This window comes from Cavia porcellus, unplaced genomic scaffold (genome assembly GCF_034190915.1).
Source record: "Cavia porcellus strain 051 isolate PalLab524CR breed Dunkin Hartley unplaced genomic scaffold, mCavPor4.1 scaffold_2, whole genome shotgun sequence".
NCBI lineage: Eukaryota > Metazoa > Chordata > Mammalia > Rodentia > Caviidae > Cavia > Cavia porcellus.
Window position 1 is genome coordinate 124,809,423 of NW_026947485.1, and position 20,012 is coordinate 124,829,434.

At 39.9% G+C, this 20,012-nt stretch overlaps 1 protein-coding gene and 1 long non-coding RNA gene across 17 annotated transcripts in view; one reads left to right on the plus strand and one right to left on the minus strand.

Annotated features, from left to right (window-relative positions):
- Window positions 1–20,012, minus strand: part of Mef2c (myocyte enhancer factor 2C) — a 163,681-nt gene that overhangs the window by 52,119 nt on the left and 91,550 nt on the right. The window lies entirely within an intron of this gene.
- LOC134475278 (uncharacterized) lies at window positions 11,839–17,901 on the plus strand. The gene is made up of 5 exons (XR_010046401.1): window positions 11,839–12,046; window positions 15,217–15,303; window positions 15,944–16,069; window positions 16,365–16,653; window positions 17,306–17,901. It is a non-coding gene; the product is annotated as an uncharacterized LOC134475278 (long non-coding RNA).

Sequence of the window (20,012 nt, forward strand, 5' to 3'; positions counted from 1 at the left end):
GCTCTCTCTAGCCACACTCCTGCTCCCTGCCCTCCTTGTACCAGGTCTCACTCCGCACTGCATGGGGTTCTGGCCTCGGCCATCCCAACTCTGTACCTCCAGGGTAGGGCTATGGCTTTTATCTGAGCATCCCTGAGACCTGGGAGAGCTCTGGGCCCTTAGAACTTCATACATTAACACGCACTCTGAACTCATCAATCAAATGGCCACAATTTGCTTTCTTAACAATATAATCATTTCCAGCTGCTACCAGAAAAATAACCAAACAGTGATCCTAGGACTGACATCAAAAGTGCCAGTAGCCTGTCAGAGCTGGGCCCCTCAGTTGGCTACTCTGTGGGGACCTGCCCCTTTGCACCCTGGCTCATTTGTTACTGGGGTGGATGCCTCCTGGACCTGCACTGCAGTGCCTGCCTTTTGGTTCTGTTAATGTGAAGGGCCCTTTCTTATTAGTGTCACCAATTATGAACTGAGTTTAGTGATTAGAAATAACTAGGGCACAGGTCAGGGACAAATAGATTCTGAGCATAGCAAACACATTCCATTGTGGAAAAGGAATCTTCTCTTCTAAAGACTCATAATAACCTAGGGTTATGGCTATCACAAACCGATCAAGGCCTGCATAGACCAACTTGCCTCATTCTTTTATGAGTTTAACTTTTCTAAATTTATTTCCAAATTCAATGTTAAAAAACATGAAATGAACACCAATCTATTTTCCTCATGCCATAAATGCTATCTGCATAGGAATCCATAACCCCAGCATCTCAGACCAACTCACGGTTCACAAAATTGTATTTCATGCAACTTCGTCTATTACACAGAGAGTAATGCTCTCAGTTTCTGCATTCTATGGCCTCTGATTCCAAGCTGTGCTACAAAAGCTTGAGAGAATGTTGGGAAATGGAAATTGCAAGGTATACAGAGAAAATGATTAAGAAAAGGACTGACAAGGGGGAGAGAAGTCCTAGGTGGAAGATAGATAGATGATGCATAGATGGGGCTGGGCGTGGTGGTGCCCTCCTGTAATTCCAGCACTTAGGAGGCTGAAGCAGGAGGATTACTACAAGTTTTAGGCCAGTATGAAAAGATCTTGTCTCAGGAAAGAAAAAAAAAAGAAATAAAAAAGACAAATAGAGAAGAGAAAGAAAGAATGACAGGGAGAATTTGAGGGTGTGATGACAAAGAGGGGCCTGCATCAAATGATGCAGGTGGCCTTTCACTGGGTCTGGGTGTGGGACTTTAGGATCTAACACAAAGCCACCAGCAGTTCTGTTCTCCTCCATGTCACTGTGGACAGCGGCTGGCACCTGCTGTCAAACCACTGCAGCTGCACGGAGCTGAGCTTCACACTGCTTTGTGCCTTGGCCCTAGACCGTTCGCTGGGGACGGGTTTGGTGGACCTAGGTTCCTGTTCCTGGCCTGTCTCCTTCAGCTGCCTGCTTTCCCAGGCATGATGGCTTCGGTAATTTCAGCTTTGTCAGTGGAAATCTCCGGCCACCTGATTGTAAGTTTGGTGTACCAGTTCTCATAAGTCATGAAATCTCCGTGGTTCTGTGAGCTCAGCGGCAAAACTTGAGCGTTTTCATTTGCACAGTCATTTCTTCCATAGTCTTTATTAGGTAATTGTAAAAACAACCTTTCCTCTTCTATGGCATGAGGAGGAAATGAAACCAGTTTTTCCTCACTACCAAAATATTAATTTTCTTAATATTTTAATTGAATCAGTTCCTCAGCAGTAACACCTACCCTTTACTGCACATTTATCTGGGCCAGGGGCCCAGCCCATGGCCTCATGTGGATCTGAGTTAATCCTCACACCCTCTCTTCCACCATGACTGCTTTGCTAAAGGGAAGAAACAGAGGAGCAATGTGGTTTCAGAACTTGGTCAAGTCCATAGGGTTGGTCAAGGTAGAACCAAGTTTATGAATCTATGTGTGAGGTCCAGGCTTTATTCTTCAGGTCACTGATTGGACCATTTTGTCCCTGTGAGCTGGGCCAATCATGAAGTTCTCCTGGGGGCTGGGGATATAGCTCAACGGAAGAACACTTGCTTAATCAGGACAAAGCCTTGGGTTCAAACCTTAAAAACAAGATTACTCAACTATGTCTACTCAGGAATCTGAAGGAATATATGCCAAAATCTTATTTTTAAAGTCAAGATATGTATTTGTAATACACTTCACTATTTGATGAGTAATCTTACCTAAAATTATTATTTTACTCCAATGTCTACCTGATACAAGGGGAAAGCACTTTCAACAATATTTACACAATGTTTACCTCATTAAAAGGATGTGGGAAACTAAGGACATGATAGGGGGCTGAATGCTTTTTAGCTCCTAAATATCTCAGACTAGGAAGGAAGATCATTCCAATGACACTTGGGCTATAACTTTCTGGATAAAACAAAGTGCAGGTTTATTGCACTTATTAAACCAATACTAGTAAGAACCTGAAGTCTGTCACTAAGAAAAATATCTACCTTATTAATTTATTTAAGCTTCTATATTCTTCAGATTAAGTTAACTGCTCCGCTCTTTGGTTTCCCTGAGAAGGCAAGAGTTGGTAACAAGGAGACTGTATTTTGAAAGGACAGACAGATTGTGGAGAAGAGAAAAATGTATGCTTTCACGGAGAGACTATTGTTTCTCTCGGGTAAAGATGTTGGCTCGTGAAAAACTGTGTGCTGTAAAAATTCTTTGTTAAACCACTGATGTATAAAATCTTCTTTTTCCTTTCTTTTTCAAAAAGGTGCAGGTAGCAGAGCTGCTTTTACTTTACAGGCCAGAGGACAGGAAAAGTAAGAGAAATGACTGTAAAATGTCTCAGTTTTGATGGACAGGAGGAAAGAAGCAAGATGTGATCTTTTTAGGTGAAAATTTCCCTGAGCCCCAAGCACAAGGGGGAAATGGCAAGAGAGCTTCACGAACCGCAGAGGCTCGGATTTTGCATCTCACCAGCAAATCTGCGCTGTTGGGAAAGGCCTGGTGAGCAGCTGGCAGGACCTGACTCAGCAGAGAAAATGCCACCCACCATCCTGGCTCTCTCCACAGGAGGAGCGCCTCCGTTTGCTCCGGAGCCGTCCCACAGCCAGGCCAGTACCTGAGGTGCTCAGATGGGAAACCGGAGCTTTGAAAAATGGAGCTTCATGTTGTGTAACACTTACAAGAAGCTTCCCATGATGATTTCTGTCTTTCTGCCTGGTCTTAAAGCCAACTTTCTGTTGCATAAAAATATTAACCATCTATGAACCGCCTCGTAGTTTCAGAATGCCTCAAACAGCCCTCACAATCATCCTGGGTAGAATCTCATTTCTTTTTAAAGATCGCTGTTAAAAGATGAGGGGAAGCAGCACCATTAAAAGAGGAAGCCGAGCCGAATCAAAGTCTGTTTCCATGAGGTAATGCATGCTATTGACTGATCCTCAAAGGGGGCCAGTGCATACGGAATGAAAGATGGGTGGAGGGCAGGTAGCTGGAGAGATCAGGAACTCTCCCTCCCCTCATCCCATTACCTTATTGATGAAACCCAGGGGGTAGGGAGAATCAATGAAAGTTTGTTGATCTGACACAGGAAGTTGTGCTGGGTATAACGCGAGTTACATATCTAAATTCATCTGTTGGAAACGGCTAGTTTCACATTATTCTATGCATCTGTGAATGTATTTGCGTGTGTGTGTGTGTGTGTGTGTGTGTGTGTACCATATGCAGTTGATATTTGGGGAAAATTTTCAGAATTAATTCTGGGTTCTAGTTCAATTTTGTAATGAGGACCTCAGGAAAGTTATGCTGTTTTATCGTAGGATGCTTGCAGAGGGAATGATGGTTTCCAACAGAAAACACATTTCTTAACAATTTGCTGTCATCATTTCCCACCATTTTTTTTCTACCAGAAACAAAATCTTTCATGTTTGTGGAGACTCTGCTGTAGAAAGTGCTGAAGTCTTTTCTCTGATTTTATTTTTTAAGGTAGAACAGCAAGAGTACTGGTCTTGGCAGCCAGGCAACAGGTGTGGAGCTCAGAGCCACCAGTTGGTGACTAGCTCTTCTCAGTGGAAGTGGCTCTTTGGCCATCACCGTTCATCTTGCTAAGTCTTCGCAGCGGGTAACAGGCGTGTGCAGAGCAAACATCAGTGCTTTAGAAATGATATCCTTTCCCCGGCAGCGAGATAACACTGTGGGTATGTGACTAGAATATTCAAAACACCTGTTCACCTGGCACTCAGCCAAGAGTGTAATACATTAGCGTGGGCCTGGCAGGCTTCCAAGAGTAAGTATCGTTCCTGCCATCAAAATACTGAGGCAGCAGGCAAAGTTTCAGACTCCAGGCAGTGCAAGCTAGGTAGATATTTTTATTGTTAACAACATCATTACACTAAACGCTATTGACTGGCTAGTATTTTAATGAAGTCCATTATTTATTTTTCGTGTGTGTGTCAAAAAAAGAACTGGTCACACAGGGACACTCTTGTCCTAGCTTTGCTAATTATTTTCATTGTTTCTAAAATCTCAGTCAAACTCCTGACTCTCTCTCTCTCTCTGTTCACACTGCTTTTCCTTGGGAGCACCAAGGAATCAGTTACATCCTTCCTGGATCTATCGGAGTTCACCAGCAGAACTTGGGGGAGCCCTTCGGTCTGACAGGGTTCCAATTTATCACCTCTGCTTTGACATTACTTAATAGAATTCCTTTATCACTCAGTTCTTTCCTTAGTTTACCTTTTCCCTGGTTTTAAAATCTGTATAGTGAGGCTCTCATAGCTGGAATAGTTCAATACTCTACTATCCAAGAAAGTTGGACATGTATTCTAATTAATAATTTACAGAATGACTTTTTATATAAGTGCAAAGCACACTGAAGATTTTAGTGTCCAAAAGGTATTTGTGTGTATAAATTGGAATAAAAGGATCGAATATTTGCCTAGATTTACATATTCAGCAGGGAGCAGCAGGAAAGGAGATGACAGGTGTACGAACATCCTGTGCCCAACACGTGCTGAAGGCTGTGTGTGTACATATGTAAGTTAATCCTTACAAAAGACCAAATGTGAGACTCACTATCCCTACTGTATTACTTAAAAAGTGTGTTTCAGTGCAGGTTCAAAAACTTGCCTGAGATCACAGAGTATGTGGTAGAACCATAATGTTAAGAGAAATAGATAAGACACACCAGCTTAAATAGTGTATGGTTCCTCTTATGTTCCAAATCCAAAGTATAAATAAGGAGCAAAATAAAAGATAGATAATAGGAAGTGAGGAGATAGATCTTTCTCAAGTGGGAAAGGGACTAAGAGATGGAGGGAGGAGAGAAAAAGAGTTAGATGTGCTACATACATGAACCAATGCAAACACTAGGCACTACACACTAATAAATTTTCAAAAAGGGAAAAGAAGTTGCTGAAATCCAAACTGGTGTCTGCTCTCGCTCGAATGCCACTGTCTGACAGTGACAAAGCTGGGTTTGTGGGTCACCTCGTAGATCCACCTATCATCTATTCCCCCCGAAAGGGACAGCATTTTTATACTGGGTAGTAAGCATTATATATAGAATCCAGATCTGTTCATGTGATCATGAAAATTATACACACTTTACTAGAAACTTCTAAATGTATTGGTTTCAATTTCTTCTTCAGACGAATCTACAGCAGCTCATGTGGCTTAAAGAACACTGCTTCTGATCTCTAAAGTTTGTTTTTTAAATGTACAATCTAGGATAAATTGTCTTCAGTCAGAAAAATGCATCACGAGTGTAAACTGAAATTACATGAATTTTTCACAAACAACTTGTTTTATCTTATAATCATAGATGTATACAGGGATGATCTAAATGGTTTAAATACACTACGTGTGGGGAAAGGTTTTATAGGTTTTCCAGCACACACATATTCAAATAGTACTCACAAAATACTAAAATATTTTGGCATCTCCAATTTTTATAACCCTTCTGCTTCTATCTAGAGGTAGTTTCATTTTCTAGTAGGACTGTCCCTAAAAAGTAGTTGTCCTATTATTTTTCCTGAGACCACACTAACTCTCATATTTATTACATTTAATTCTACACCAAACACTGAGAGTCCCTGATTCACCTTCCCCTCTTTCTTATTTACCTTTACCATCTTTCTTCTTTCTCTTTGTGAATACTCCATTCATAACAAACTAAATTTTTTTTATTCCCTTTCTTCTTGAGACTCTTCACATAGCTGGTCTCTTGAAGAGTGTGGCCATAGCCTCTTCCTCAATTCATATCCATCTTTCTGAGTTTGATATTTTTGAGCTTAAACCTGACTACCAATCAGGGCCACCTTTCAAAAATATTGGGCCCCCTGGCAGTTACTTCATGAGCATACATGGGGTCATCGTCTTCACGGCACTGCCACTGTCCGTCTAAACCTTACTGTGGGCACCAGACCCTGTGGCAAGCTACTCATGAAGGTCTATTCATTTAATCCTCACAGTGACCACGAACATGATATTATTATTAAAATGTCTACCGGTAAAGTGGAAGTAAATTTAGACAGCACTCATGCTGAGAGTTGGTGTGGAGGTACGATTCTGAGTGGTCAGTTTTAGATCAGATGATAAAAACAGAATTAAAATATTGCAGGCATCAAGTGATAAATCATAAAATAAATCTAACTGCATTATTATTGACAAAATAGCCATGTTAATTCTTTTTTCTACTTCCTTTAATACTACTTGAAATGTCATGATAAGCATTTGATGCAAAGTGTACTTTTTCTTGTTTAAACCAACTGCTCTCCTTATTTTGGCTTCTATTATAGATAAATAATACTGTTGACATTTCAAATCCCCGAAGATTAGAAGGTAGTCAAATCAATATCAGCTACATAATACATAAAGGATGGATGCAAATTTTATAGCAAGGAAATTAATAATTTATATCTGTTTACTGTAACAAAATTTTGGTGTCAGCTTTTTCTAAAGTTTAACAACGCTTGAGCCAAGATATCAATTATATATGAAAATATCACTGTTTAAAGTAAAAAATCCTCCTAAAACAATTATATTATTTAGTGTTCAAGAATGTTATACATTCTGTTATAACCCATGGCCTATTCTGTCTGTATTACAGTCTAATATTACTATAGCTCATATCACTCTTGTGTGTAGCAATATTAAATTTTAATTTCAACAATTAAAAAAAAGTTAATACTTTGCATATTACAAAGGTTTGCTAAAAAGTGAGAAAAAATATAACATGGTAATCATTTTCAAAACCAAATTTATTCTGCATAGCTCAATTGACTCAACAATGAAAATTTTGTTTAAAAAGTGTGCCTATAAAAGGCTTTGTCCCTGGGATAAGCTCTAAGTAGCTCACTATCTAGGTTGAAAACGGTTCTGCAGGATTGTATGTCCTATTTTTCCATGCCTGCAGTAAAGGCACAATATGGGAATTCAGCTTGGTAATTACTAATACACCACACAGACACAATTACACCCTGTATGCTGCATAAAGGAATCACTTGTGGTCTGCATCCATTACAAAGAGCAGTAGGGGGCCAGCACGCTAGACGACAAAACGCTTTACAAGGCGGAAGGAGACCAGAAGAGTCCATGTACACAGATACAAGGACCTTGATTCTTCTAGCAATGATTTAAGCCTCTTTTCATCAATTATCTTCCTTTGTCTCAAGAGTCTTATCACCAGCAGCATTACAGGAACTGCCTGTAACAATGCTCAGACCCACATAACCCCTTGAACTGTGCTGACTTTTCCATACCCTGTTGCTGTGTGTGACCTGATTATTGAGATTACTTAAGCAAAACAAAATGGGGAAAAAAAAGCATTATCATTGCACAAGCAGCCTAAATATGCACATATATATATATATATATATATATATATTTATATCTTAATTCTGAATTCCACTTTTTGTAACTGACAGCCATCCCTACTAGTGAAATGTATTTTTTTCAAAGTAGTTTCTACTCTGTTTTAAAAAATGGAAAGAAAAGATCTACTTGGGTAAAAATTGTAAGAAACACCAAATTTTGGTACAGCGAAGGGAGACCTTCTCAGCAAGAGCATTTCATATCTCAGGGAGCTAAACTATTGAGTCAGCTGCTCTCAACTAAAATGAGTCACAGAAATACTTTTCTTTCTGGAGAACTCTTCAAGTTTTGGGTTTAAATGTGAGCAATAAGTAAGATTTTTTATTGTAACAGTTTATTAATTATTAAATGATGTACATTATTTTACAACCTTTCCATTTTAAAATGCTCTTTAAAATGCATCTCACAATGACGAATTTTTCAGAGTTTTAGAAAGTTAGTTATTCATGGCAAGGTGTCAGGTCTTGTGAAACAAAGCCTTGACTTTCAGAATATGTTTACAGCCTAGGAGGGAGAAAAAAGTGTCGGCGGCTAAAATATTTATTGGCACCTAGAAGTCTGAGGCCAGAGTCAGGACTGTGGTTTTCGGAGGGCACTTTATCATTGCCTGCATTCTGAAAGGTTTCTCTGAATGAATAGGACTCGATTACTCAGCCTTCTAGTCCACGCCTATTCCTCTCCATTTTCCTTGGCACACTGAGAGCCAGGCTATTTTTAGCTATGCAGTTTTCTATTTTTAGACAACTGCCAGTTAGAAGACATTTGTTAGGGAAAAAAAATTTTTTTTAAAAACACACATAGCACAAAGGGAGGAGGGAAAGAAGCTTCTCTTCAAGTATTGTAAAAGCAGCCTTCAACCTGTAACTCCAGGCAGTTCAGCTGCTTTCAATCTTGGAAAAATAAAGAAAAATTCAGAGTTCAGGGTTTCAAAAATAAACCTACCCTCTGGCAAACAGACCAAAATACAACAAGCTGTTACTATGTGAAACAGCCACTACAGAAACAAAGAACATTCTCCAATGATTAAACTGCAAGAAAAGTTGAAGACCATTAGGTTATAAGAATGTTACACAGATATGTAACAATTTTCCAGCCTCTCCGCCAGATGTATCATGTTTTAGAATTTATACAGGGGAAAAAATTCCTCATCTCAAAAATTAAGCCAAGGATGTAGGATGCAGCTCTAAGGTGGAACCTTTTATCAAACTTAAGAGCAGTTATAGTCACTGCATTTTTCTAACATTTGTAGTCTATGGAATTTCTAGAAATTATAACCATCTGTTTACAGAGGAACTATATATTTAAAAGTGCAATGCCAATGGGTAACCAAAATAAAGCCTGTTATATGTACATATTCCCATGTAACTGTGTGTGTGCCTTCAATGCTCATATTATTATTCTTATTCTATGTCTGCGTTTCATGTCTGTAGGCTACTATCTATCCTAAAACTGATTCGTCCAACTTTTACTTGAAATGGGAATAAATGGCTACAGACTGGCTTAGTGTAACCACCTACGCTACTTATCATTCAAGGCCACGCCATCATCTAGAGTCACTAGGAGATGTTTCCAGTGCTAACAGTTGTAAGCACTTTCTTCCTGAGTTTGTGTATGTCTAGTTAGGGCTCAGTCCCTGGGTATCATGGCCATAGGACTGCAGTGGTTAGCACAAGGCTTGGTACATGATCCGCACATTCATCACTATCTGCCAACTGAAGAAACAAATACTGTGTATGTTTTATCCACCCTGGACTTTGGTTCAAGGGTCAGAGAACACTGTCATAATCCTTCTATTTCCCAGGACCCTGAGCATAATGCCTTGTGCTTGCATTTCATAAATGTTTGTGGAAGCGAGAAAAATTAATTCATCCCCCTGTTAGATCTCCTTAGTTTATATAAAATGCTACAGTTGTTTATAAAAATGCTGTATTTTCTAATGAGATGATACACTTACTATAAAACATGACATAATCACACACATTCTTGTGCGTGCTTCATTCTCTTTTGGTTAGCATTTTTTAAAATATACCTTGAACTTTTCCCTTGACTTTGAAAATAAAACTTTTATAACTTAACAGTTTACGATTGGCCCTGGTGTCTTTTATAAGCTGCAATCCCCATGGTATCTCTTTGGAAATTCGAGGTTGACAACACTAACCCTAGGGAGGAGCCTGAAGACGCGAGATGCTGTGCAATTTGCCCCAGGTGGGAGAAGGAGTGCGTGATACTACTGCTTTAATGAGAACTTAATTTCAAATCTGTCTTTCCTGTTTTTGTGGGCTCTGAAAATTCTATTTCCTAGAAGTAAATTGTAAAAAGAGGGAACGAATGCTTCAACAACACTCTTTAGAGAAATCACTGTGCAGCTCTTTTTCCCCACACGAGATTAATTCAGAAAAACCACAGTTCAGGAGAATCAGTCATGGAACTTGCATGCAGATAAAATTCCACACATACCTAACTCAGAAAAATCATGGGAAATGGTGAGCATGCGTGTTGGGTTTTTTACTCCCCTGCTGGAAGAGAGGGCAGTCGATGTGGCTTGTTTCTAATCCCTTACTCCTCATCTTTGCTACCTTCTCTGCTCTTTTCTTCCTGAGGACCATTCTGGGCTCAGTGCTGCCTTCATTCTCTCCCTCACGCTCTTACTTACTCCACAAAATCACACCCACCTTAAATATTCTGTTCCTCACAGCAAAGGCTGCCTGAATGACTCAGCTTTGCTGACCGGTTTCTTCACATGGGTTGCAGTAAACACCCGTGGCAGGAATGTCATGCAAGAGCCAGGTGCAGGCCTCTCCCGGTTATGAGCACTTTATTAGGTTGTGTCCTGCCGCCACCACACCAGCCTCACCATTTACTGCCTAACGTGAAGAAGCTTCTGTGATGAGGGGGAGCTCTACAGGAGAGCCAGGGAGTCCCAAGCTACCCTTGGAAGGGTGGCTAGTGACCCGAAGCAACTGAAGGCTCTGTGCAGACGGATTCCACTGCATCTGAAATGTGCTTCTATCCTCCAAGGAGAACTCGCATGACAGAAACAGCTCTGCTTATAATTGTCAAAACACCATTGCTAATCTCTTATTTATTGACAGATGTGTTCTATAAGACCAGGGGTGTTCTACAGTGGTAGAATAATTGCTTACCATGAACAAGGTCTTGGGTATAATCTCCTGCAATATATACAAAACAGAAGAAAAAAAGAGGCTAGTTTGGGCTTCTGAAATAAAAAATTATAGAGTGTAGAGTTGTTCTTAGATCCATAGCTCATGCTTAGGGCAACTCTAATTGCAGTTTCCTTTCTGTGTCACAGTTTTCTTGCAATCAAAGTGATGCCATTGTTTATGATTAAGGAGTAATTCACATGCTATTTTTTGGGGGGGTATCAGAAATCAAACTCAGGACCTTGCCAGGCAAGGGCTTAGGCCACTGAGCTATATCCCTGGCCCTTTTGCATGCTATTTTGAAAAATAAAGTAATTCAAAAATAGTGGAAGGGGGATTGCTATTACCAATTCATATATCTACTTTTTTTGTAAGAGTATTTTTCCCAGAAATGAGAATGAACCAAACACACATTGTACAGCTCACCGTTTATAGTGTTTCTTACTGAGAACAGTAGCTCTAAATAGTTACTGAGTTTATTTACTAAAACATAAAGATAAGAGATTTAATTGATATGAAGAGGCTTTCAGAATCTAATTAACCTCCCAGCTAGTCATTAACTTTATGACCTTTAGAAATAATTGACAGGATTTTTTCCTTATTCAGAACTTCTATCAAGTGGCTAAACTTCAGAGTAACACACTGTGTACTGAGCAAGGCAGAGACATAACTGGATAGTATGCCAAACAGCTATTGGCAAATGGTACGCATTTCCAATAATATACTCTACTCCATCTACTGTTGTATACAAATACACCATTCACCTCAGTGGTGTACGGTCTTTTGGATGATTGGATTTTATTGTGCTTTTCCAGAATGTTCTACGGATTTTTTGACCCGGAAGATAATAAGGAAGGTGCAGCTTCCAGCCCTCTCCACCCATAGCATACGCCCCCACCCAGTCACATCACTGCTTCCCAACCGGGTCTGCACTTGGACTCATCTTACTCAACCTGTGCCCCAGGCATCCACCTTCCAGGGATGGGTACAGACAAAGGAGGGGACCAGGCCACCATGACTGAAAGGTGAGTCTCTCACATAAAACTTCCAGAGGACCTGACTCACCTGCTGTCAAGAATTATATTCCCTGAACATCAGTTTTAAGAGTCTGTTTTATGGTAGGAGTCCAACCCTCAGTAAAACTACAAAGAAGAAATGGTCTACAGATGGACTTTCAAACTCTTGCTGGAGGAAGTAAATGTTTAGAAAGGGGAAAACAGAGTCTTGTTCCATGAAGTTTCATTTACGAGTTAGTAAAATCACTTGGCAAATTGAGATTTTGGCAGGGTAGAGGCATTTTGACCCATGGATCCATCTTGGCAAATCCTAATTTAGTACCAGCAGGTTCCATGTCTTGTCCAAGATTCAAAGTACACTGGTCTGGAAAATCTTTACTTCCTGCCCACACCACAGCAGTATTTCTCCTTGGCTTCCTGTGCCTTTTAACGTATTCCCCCCACTCCTGAGAGTCTAACAACACTTATTCTTTTATGGTTCACTTGAAAGAGTCTCACATCTATTACTGCAATGTATCTGACTTCAATAAAAACACATTAATTCTAAATTTTAGAATTATATTTATGCTATAATGGTCATCACCTAATTGATGTTTACTAAATGTGTACAATGTGCCACTGTCCCATCCTTAAGAGAAGGAAAACAAATTTGTCTTTTTAGAAAAAGCAAACAACCAGCAAAGGTTGAAAAGCCCAACAACCAGCGAAGAAGTGAAGAAATTGTGTAACATAATGAGAAGATCATTATCTTTAATTCTGAATCTGGGTAGGGCTGAGAATTATTGCTAAAACTCCACTTCTTCAGTCTCACTATATATTCAACGACAAATCCTGGGAAGTCCAAATGTTCTACCCCTTGATATTTGATTCGATAACTTTTCAAGCCAAAGTTACTTTTACTTGAGTGATCTCAATGGCTACTCTGCAGCCCTGGATTCAATATGCTACTACAGGTTCCATAAACTCTGAAATCTACAGTGTCATAAAAATCTGGCAATTCCTATGCAGGTTAAATATTTGCCCCTTTTCACTTCCAGGTTTGGGGTGCACTTGAGAACTCTGGTTTGCTCTAGTTCTAGAAAGTTCATGCAAAGTATAATAATGAAAAATTGTAATGAATAAGGCTGATAAAGAAGTTAGTACTGACAAAAAGCTGTATTTTAAAACCTATTGTCCTTACTTCTCCTATTATTATTAAATAATTCTCTGTTAACCATGTGTTAGCAACAATGTCTATAAGCCATTAAAGCTGTATAACAACCAGGATAAGAGGAAATTCAGTTTTATTGCCTTGTGCAAATCCCTGAAATGATCTAGCATTGTATTATTATGTGTCCAACAATAGTTATTTTCTTGACAAATGAGTTGTGAGGGAGCTTTTGATGTTTACCAAACATACACAAATTAAGAGCGTGATTTTAGAAAAGAACTGTCTCTTCAAATTTAATTTATAAAATTGTGATAGGGTTATGGGAAATATCAATACATTTGAACAATTTCAGTCTCATTGCTCTTTGAGACACTGTGGTAAATAAACACAATTACAAGTTATAGGTTGCTAGTGGCAGTCTTTTAAAGATATATTAAAAATGAAATTTATGCAAAGACTTTGAAAACCAAATCAATTTCTTACTCTTATTTTCCCAAGCCTCAACTGCTGAAGGTTTAGATCCTTCCATGCTATGCTATTACTTTGCTAATTTTTCAAACTATTTGTTGCAAAGCAATTATATTTCTTGTTAACAGAACACAGACAAGAGGACAGGGTGGGTATACTGAGCCATTAAAAATACAAACTGTTTCAATTATGCTTTATGGTAGATCTAAGAAGATTTTTAATGCACCTTAAGAGGATATTGTTTTTTCTAAATCCTTTCATATGAAAAAGCCTCTCTGAAAATATTAGTTTACTAATTACACAAATACTGGCCTAATGTTGCTTCAAGTAAATTTAAAATAGTAACAAGAAAGAGCTATCATCTTTCCTTTCCCAAGCGTTGAGTTGAAAGAATATATATAGCAACACGCATAACCTCACTCACATGATTAGAGCACCCTGTGGCCTAGACACGTCGCACATGCTTCCTAGCCAGAGAGCAAGTTTGCTGATTGACTCTGTGGTCACTGGGTTACCAGTGAGACGTGCTTTGAGTTTCATAGTAAGGGTTCAGTTGAAAGTTGGTGTCTCTCAAAGTGAACATGGGTAGTTTAGATCCTAAAACCAGATGACTACACAATCCCTCACTCCTGAAATGTGCTCTTCAAATTTTACATTGTGGAATAAAATCCAAATTAATTGAAGAATTAATGCTTGGTGTTAATTTGAGAGCACAAGTGGTTGAAATGTTTGTCTCTTCACATTTCAACCCAGTCTGCACGGTCTCATGAAACTTTCATGAAGATCAATAGGTTCTTATCTTCCCTGTTCACACACAGCTTGCAAACGTATGAAATGTAGTCATGTTAACTGAGGGACTGAACTGGATATTTTACTTCATTTTGATTCACTTAAGTTTCATGGCCACTTTGCATGTCCATTGGTTATTATATCAGAGAGCACAAATCTAGATTATTTGAGTATTTTTCAGATAGTGCTTTGATAAACTAGCGAGTTTTAATGAACTCACTGAAACCAAGAAAATATTTTTTCTATACTTTTTATGTGACTGTCACTTGGTTGTGTGTCTGTGTTTCCCTGCTTATTCTGTTAAACATATCCTGAGGACCTACTACTCTCTGGGCCTTACAATGAGCACTGTGGGTGTGAGGTTCAGGAAATGCACACAGTCTACAAAGTTTAGTGGGGAACCGGAAATTGAATAATAATTTTCATAGTGACCTGATGGGGATAATAGAATGCATTATGACTGTATTTCCCCTCATACTGGGGATATAGTGCAAAGATTATTTCTTGAAGGTATTTCCTGGGCCTCAACTTGAATGAAAGGTAACCAAATGCAAGCAAAAAACAAAACTCAGAAAAGCAAACAAACACAAACAAAAAGCAATAATTGAAGACAAAATGAATAAAGTGTGGGGAGGCTGGAGGACATAAATATGTTAAGTGGGCCTCAGAGACAAGGTGGGGGAGATCAAGTGGAGCCAAGTCACACATGGCCTTGTAAGGCGCCCTGAGGACAAGAGTCCTTGGGACGCCTTGGTTCTGTTTGTATCGCCAGGCATTCTGTGGCACGCAGGACACGACAGGAATGCAACGGATCTTTGGTGAATGATTGAAAGAGTGGAAATCACAAATGACCAAACAGGTAAGCAAATATGCCTTTCTGTTTTCTCTTAAGAAAGCATCTGAGTGTAATGTACATTTATACAGCACACATTGGAATAATTTTATGTATGTATATATATATATATATTTATCACTGTAGCATTGGAACCTGTTTAATTGCTCCAATGAATGCTTGGGTAAAGTGTTTGTTCTCATCACTTTGCACACATTTCCAAATTCAGTAACACTGAATTTGTACAGAAGTCCAGTTCCTCAATGTGCTGTTTTCACTTTTCAGCAGAGAGTGAGCTCGCCAATTTTCATCAGGTCACGTACAGGACCATCAGGGTGCTGCTGACCTACAGCAGCATAGTGAAGCCATAGAGGCTGCAAGCTATGCTAAGACCTTTAAGGTCCCACATTAGTTTTTAACTATTACTGTGCAAGGGAACATTTTGTCCTTGATGTCTCTAAACCCAAGCAGGAATGAGAAGGCAGAAAGTAAAGTTGCAGACATTGTGAACATATTGCTATATGAATATGATGTTTTAAATAATATCATTCTCTGTTACACACACACACACACACACACACACACACTGCTATCTTATTCTTGTATCTGAAAATAAAAGTCAATGATCCTCTGCTGAGACAGATGGGACTCAAAGGTTCTTTTGCAGGTGTAGCATTCGTTTTCATGCTGGTGTTTTCCTCCTCCTCCACATACAATCCCTGGACTCCTGGCCCAGACTGACCGAGCACTCCCGCACAGTAGCTGAGTCATGGAGGCAGTGAAAGGTGCCCAGGTGCCCAGGAGCTAAGTGATATTCCCCTGAGGGTGACTTGCCTGGAAAACATGGGGTGGGTATGGAGACAACCTGTCTAGGACTTCTGTCCTTCAAGGGATCACCTGGAGGACTCCAGCGGAACACATGACCTGCTGAAGTCCTGCTGAATTGTTTAACCTCTGCCTTCATGCCAGTGGCTTGTACTGCACTAATTAAGCTCCTGCTCCTTTGCCCTCCAAGTGTTTGTTCCAAGCTCATTTCTGGATTCATGTCCTACCTGCCTAACACCAGTGCTTGTCTTCTGCTCTTTCAGAATCCCCCGCACGGTGCCGAGGGTGAGCTGGTGCATGCCAACTCATTGCTCTGCGAAGCCCTGGGCTGCCACTGAGTCCTGCGGGAGCAGCGTTCTTTGCAAAGTGCTCCACAGCTCCAACCCCTTCCAGGAGCACAGCCTGGCAGAAACCACCAGGGTCTCTTCTCTCAGACTGTGGGAGCTGCCCAGTTGGAAGCTGTAGGGGGCAGGCAGCTCTTCCTCATCATCACATTACCTGAAATTCAGAATCTCCACCGAATTTCAGCAGCCTCACCAGCTAGTGTTCTAGGTAAATAGAGTGCACAAGTTACAGAGTCAAGTGAAATGGACTTTCTTCAAAGGAAGTATGCTTAGCGCAGTAATTTCTTATTTTTTAATCTATGGGCTAAAATTTGAACACATTTACGAAATCTGGCATATTTATATATTGTACAGATATTCTAGCTGCTAAAAACTTATCTCAGTCTTTTAAGGCTTTGTGAGTATGTAAGCCATTGTAACAGTAGTGTTAATTATCAAGCAAAGACATGATAATTACGCAGAGCTTTTTTGCTAAAAGGAGGAATCTTATTCAACACCCACACACTGTACAATTTCCTTTGGCCCTATAACATTACTCTGGTATGGCCCAGAGATGTGTATTTTAGTCTAAATGTTGGAAATTTTGTTATTTTCCTCTCCTTCCAACCTTTCTTAGTTGTGAGTAAACTGTTTTTAGAAGGTTAAGGGAGAGAGGTAATGGTCCAAATGGGAAATATAAAACTAATGACCCTTCATGAAACATATTATGTTCCTCATTAAACTTACTCAGTTAAATGTATTCCATTAAGTTAAAATAAATAGGATTGAAAATTTCGCCCAGGAGTAGTAAACTATCTTAACTTTCAACTTTATGTTGGGTCCATTCTAAGAACGCATCTCTCCATTTGTCCCTGCTGTAGCCTAGAGGTGCTCCGGTCCCTCCGCAATTCACACCTTGGTGCTGCAGAAGCTTCAAATGCAGTGCAGCTGGGAGCCACTTGGAGAACTTACTATACACGATGGTTTCTGCCTAAATGCCCTTCTTCATCACCCAGAATCTCAAACATCCTGATTTCAGTGCTCTGCACTTTGGAAAACACTCAGTGTGAGGGTGAAGTGACATTTTACCTAGCTTAGAGACACCACCTTCTTTCCCCATCATCTCTACTTCGGCTGCTGAAAGGTGGCAATGTCAGATACGAGCAGACAACGTGCGATTCAGGTCGCTGAGCGGAATGGGCTCACCACGCTGCAGAGTTACATGTTCTGTTCACCCCTCCAAATATTAAGGCATCCAACTTCTAGATCTGGCCAACGAACCTCAGAATGTTGTTTTGAGACATTCAGAGCTCTAATTCACTCATCTTAAATGGCACAAAACAGAGCTCCTGCTTCTCTCTCTTTGTGAAAGTACGGTTTTAAAAATTATATGATAAATATATCATTGCGAAGGATTTTCAAGTTCTGTTCCTTTCTTTTCACCCTTGCTTCCTCTCCCATCCCTTCTTTGCCTTCTTTCCCCTCTCCCCTCAGCCCCCACTCTGTTGGGGAACGAGTCCAGAGTCTCGTGCATGCTAAGCAGTAGCACACCCACTGAGCGACAATCTTTAACTTCCTTCAGTTTTGAGATTCAAAAACTTCAGCCTGGAGAGGCATCTAATTTGTTCTCTAGTAAGGCACATCAAGACAATATCCAAATGCAAGACCTCTGGCTCTTTAACCATCTTTAACCATCAAGCCTTTAAAGAAACCTGATTCTCAGAGAGCCACCTGTCCAAGAACAGGAAAGTCTCATACGAGCTAGGCCTGATTTCTCCATGCTTCTGATATCAGCATTCTGGGAGGCTGAGGGAGAAGCATCACAGTGTGAACCCAGCACAGGCAACTTTGAGAGACTCTGTCTCCAAACAGAAAAAATGAAAAGGGCTGGGGAAGTAGCTTAGAGTGACGGCCCTGGGTTCAATCCCCAGTACCAAAAAAAGCAAAAACAAAAACCTCATGCAGCATGTGCAATTTGAAGTCATCTTTAAGCCATATGGCATCCCTCAGAAAAACCCTGAGAAGATGAATTTTCTGGGTTTTAAGCTCCTTTAGGAAAACAAATTTTAAAAGTCAACACATTTTCCAATTGGTTCAGTATGGTTCTCCTGCATTTCACATCCTGTTGAGTTCATGTCTAATGACAAGTTCCAACTAGATTTGTTTGTTACCCTGAAATTTTTGTTGTTTTCATGAAAAGATTTTATGTAAAGAGTTTTGAGTATAAAATCACTGTGATTTGGGAACACGTTGAAAACGTGAGTATACACACACACTCCTACACACATAGAAGCACCTATCAAGGTTGACAACCAACTAGTTCTATTCCCTTTCAAGTTTTTGCATTTTCGCATTTATACATGTGTGTGCAAATAAAAGATCTCTAAATGCAGCCAAACTTAATGAACAGTCTTAAATTGTAAGGTAAAGGTGAGCACACAATTCAGATCAGTAGTTAGTAAAAAACTAATGTAATACGACGCAGCATCTTAAGCATATACCACAGTAGGCAACTTATTTACATTTGTTTCACTGTATCACTATGATTAGCCCTGTTAGGCAAATAAATGAATGAATCTGTTCCACACTTTTGAAAAACTTGCAAATAAAAGCAAACAAAAGAAATTAGCATTGGACAATTATAACATAAAAGAGAGATGACAGTGGGAGGTATATTACTTTCACCAGCAGTAGTATGAGATTCTTTTATAAGACGGAAACTGTCTAAACAACAGCAAGAATGACTTGTGCTCTGGAAAACTGACTTCATGGACAGACTACTGAGATATTTATTTTCTTTCGTTCTAGGAAAGTAGGCACAAGTCAGGAAATCAGAAGTAGGCAAATGGGTAAGGGACATAGTCAGGTGGAAATCTCCCTCATCACACCTCTCAGTCCTGGCTCAATGACCAGGAAGGCAACTGACGGGGACTACAGAGCGGTAGCACTTAACTACAACTCACTCGCCAAGCGTTTAGGGAATCTCAACCCAAACTGGATGGCACATTACTCAGGCTAATGAGGGAAAACACTCTTGTGTTTTAACATGGTGCTTATTTTTGTCACCACCACACAATGTTTTAAATCTGACTTGGATGCAAGATTGAGCTAACATTTAGAAATTCATTTTTAGCCATTTTCTGATTTCATGTTACAGATTTCAGTGCTATAGGAAATGATGTAGTTTTTAGGAGAAAAAAAAAAAAAACATTTCAGGAAAGTAGTCCTGTGTGTTTCCAGCAAGAATACACATGAAAAAATGAATTAGAAAGAAGACACATAAAGAGAAACATCGGAAGAGGGCAGTTGGAGTGAGTTCACTTTTAAATATACTTAGACTGCTGGGAAACTATTCTACAACATAGCCCTCTAAGATGGGGATGAGACGGTCCTAGCTACCCTTCCCAGCTCTGGGGTCCTGATACAGGCACAATGCTGCGTACTGATCACTCACAAAAGGTGAACAATTCATTTGACCCTGGGTCTGATTGCTAGCAAGCACTGGACCTTACCCTGTCTCTCTCACTGCACGACTTGGATTCTGAGGTGGGAGGGAAGGATGGAGTGATGGCTGGGGTGACTGACACT